Source organism: Athalia rosae, chromosome 3 (genome assembly GCF_917208135.1).
Source record: "Athalia rosae chromosome 3, iyAthRosa1.1, whole genome shotgun sequence".
NCBI classification, from domain to species: domain Eukaryota; kingdom Metazoa; phylum Arthropoda; class Insecta; order Hymenoptera; family Athaliidae; genus Athalia; species Athalia rosae.
The window spans coordinates 13,942,278-13,945,677 of NC_064028.1; the positions used below are offsets into that span (position 1 = coordinate 13,942,278).

General features: G+C 49.1%; 1 non-coding gene across 1 annotated transcript; it reads left to right on the forward strand.

The window, feature by feature from the left end:
- Window positions 1-644: 644 nt before the first annotated feature.
- LOC125500470 lies at window positions 645-2,561 on the forward strand. The gene has a single exon (XR_007277852.1). It is a non-coding gene; the product is annotated as a small subunit ribosomal RNA (ribosomal RNA).
- Window positions 2,562-3,400: the final 839 nt, after the last annotated feature.

A 3,400-nucleotide genomic window follows, 5' to 3' on the forward strand; every position in this document is an offset into this window, starting at 1 on the left:
TGTTGTCGGGGCTATGGTTTCGTCCTCACCGTGTCACGAACACGCAGACAAAAATTTTTTTCGGTTTTGAAAATTTTTCGTCTGAGCGGAGATTCGCACCACAGGCGTTCGTTTCGTTTCCGGTAAGAACCACTCTCACGAGTTCAAAGTTTTTCCGAGCGCTCACGTTTCGCAGGGGCGAGTTCTCCGCTCCGTCTAGAAAATATGATTCAATTTGAATCGTCGACACTACATAACCGCGGGTCGGTGTCTAAGACCGAATGGCCCTTTATGCGGTGACCAGAAAGTCTTCTCTCGCAAGTCGAGGGAAGCAGTCGAACAGAGGCATCAACTCGCCACATTCCGTGCGTATCACAGTCTGTTCGCAGACGGTACACATTGATTTTTACCAATCGTACTCCCGACGCTTGCAATCTAGCCGAAGGATACGAGAAGGATAATTCGAACGATTTGCACCGGGGAGTCGACAAAAATTGTCTTCACCCGAGGAAACACAAAGTCGAACAGAGCGCTCTGAGCGCTAGTACGCGTACACAAGTTGTGCGGTACCAGATATACATATTATATTAAAACGTGTGGCCGACCGGGCAAAGACTCGGCGGCATGGGGCAAACACACGAAAAGAGCTACCAATAACACAAAGCTCCCTGGTTGATCCTGCCAGTAGTCATATGCTTGTCTCAAAGATTAAGCCATGCATGTCTCAGTGCAAGCCATATTAAGGTGAAACCGCGAATGGCTCTTAAATCAGTTATGGTTTCTTAGATCGTACCCACATTTACTTGATAACTGTGGTAATTCTAGAGCTAATACATGCAAACAGAGTTCCGACCAGAGATGGGAGGAATGCTTTTATTAGATCAAAACCAATCGGTGGCGGGTTCGTCCCGTCCCGCCGGTTTACTTTGGTGACACTGAATAACTTTGGGCTGATCGCACGGTCTTGGTAACCGGCGACGCATCTTTCAAATGTCTGCCTTATCAACTGTCGATGGTAGGTTCTGCGCCTAACCATGGTTGTAACGGGTAATCCGGAATCAGGGTTCGATTCCGGAGAGGGAGCCTGAGAAACGGCTACCACATCCAAGGAAGGCAGCAGGCGCGCAAATTACCCACTCCCGGCACGGGGAGGTAGTGACGAAAAATAACGATACGGGACTCATCCGAGGCCCCGTAATCGGAATGAGTACACTTTAAATCCTTTAACGAGGATCAATTGGAGGGCAAGTCTGGTGCCAGCAGCCGCGGTAATTCCAGCTCCAATAGCGTATATTAAAGTTGTTGCGGTTAAAAAGCTCGTAGTTGAATCTGTGTCCCACGCTGTCGGTTCACCGCTCGCGGTGTTTAACTGGCATGATTGTGGGACGTCCTACCGGTGGGCTTAGCCTTTCGGGGCGGCCCAACTAATATCCCATCGCGGTGCTCTTCATTGAGTGTCGAGGTGGGCCGGTACGTTTACTTTGAACAAATTAGAGTGCTTAAAGCAGGCTATTTTCGCCTGAATACTGTGTGCATGGAATAATGGAATAGGACCTCGGTTCTATTTTGTTGGTTTTCGGAACCCCGAGGTAATGATTAATAGGAACAGATGGGGGCATTCGTATTGCGACGTTAGAGGTGAAATTCTTGGATCGTCGCAAGACGGACAGAAGCGAAAGCATTTGCCAAAAATGTTTTCTTTAATCAAGAACGAAAGTTAGAGGTTCGAAGGCGATCAGATACCGCCCTAGTTCTAACCATAAACGATGCCAGCTAGCGATCCGCCGAAGTTCCTCCGATGACTCGGCGGGCAGCTTCCGGGAAACCAAAGCTTTTGGGTTCCGGGGGAAGTATGGTTGCAAAGCTGAAACTTAAAGGAATTGACGGAAGGGCACCACCAGGAGTGGAGCCTGCGGCTTAATTTGACTCAACACGGGAAACCTCACCAGGCCCGGACACCGGAAGGATTGACAGATTGAGAGCTCTTTCTTGATTCGGTGGGTGGTGGTGCATGGCCGTTCTTAGTTGGTGGAGCGATTTGTCTGGTTAATTCCGATAACGAACGAGACTCTAGCCTGCTAAATAGGCGTACTTTCCGGTATCTCGAAGGCCCCCGGCTTCGGTCGGGAGGTTTTTACTACCGGCGTACAAATAAATCTTCTTAGAGGGACAGGCGGCTTCTAGCCGCACGAGATTGAGCAATAACAGGTCTGTGATGCCCTTAGATGTTCTGGGCCGCACGCGCGCTACACTGAAGGAATCAGCGTGTCTTCCCTGGCCGAAAGGCCCGGGTAACCCGCTGAACCTCCTTCGTGCTAGGGATTGGGGCTTGCAATTATTCCCCATGAACGAGGAATTCCCAGTAAGCGCGAGTCATAAGCTCGCGTTGATTACGTCCCTGCCCTTTGTACACACCGCCCGTCGCTACTACCGATTGAATGATTTAGTGAGGTCTTCGGACTGGTACGCGGCAATGCCTCGGCATTGCCGATGTTGCCGGGAAGATGACCAAACTTGATCATTTAGAGGAAGTAAAGAGTCGTAACAAGGTTTCCGTAGGTGAACCTGCGGAAGGATCATTAACGTTTCGTTACTGCGAAAAAAAAAGCAGCGAATCGATGATTATTTTGGTAGATTCCACCGTGAATCTCACGCAATTATAATCCAGTCAAAAGACACACATGGCACAAGAGGTGGCGTACATTGTACGCGTGTCACGAATATCGAACTACGTAACGGCCGAAACGGCTCGTGTCGCACTCACACACGTCGACGACGAACGATCTTGCTATGTCCGTTGGAAGAGAGAGAAAATAATATAAAAAGGACATTACAACTAGTGTATCACGGTAAAATATATCGTGTGCAGCAGCCAAAAACAAACTAAGGCATAAATGGCTATGGGTAAAAAAAACACTAGAAAAATAAAAGGACATTGCTACTACGCCAACCTACGGGGGCGCAAGAACGAAAACTCTCTTTCCATTCTGGACGATAGCGATGCGGATCGTGATGCCATTCGTCGATCAGATTTGTGTGAGGTAGCGACATTGTGCGCGTTGCTGAGGCGACCAAGTGCCCGCTTCTGTTGAACGGGACGCTTGGTGTGCGTTTGAATCAACCGTTCGGTCGATCCCCCCGCTTTGTACGAGGCGTGGCGCGCGATTGATCGAACGGTTTTTTTTATGCTTTTTTTTCAAATTGTTTCTTTTCAAAGATACACATGAAGAAAAGTTACCATACTTTCACGGGGTAACCTGCTCCGGCTGGAGTTTAGCTCCACCGGGGTGACGTCGCGTTCTCCGCGGCGGAAGGTTGGCGACGAACTTTCGCCCCGTGAAATGCAATTGAGATCTTATTCCTTTTGCGTAACATTACCAAAATCCACGTGCCGTGGTTCCCCCCAGACACAAAAAATATG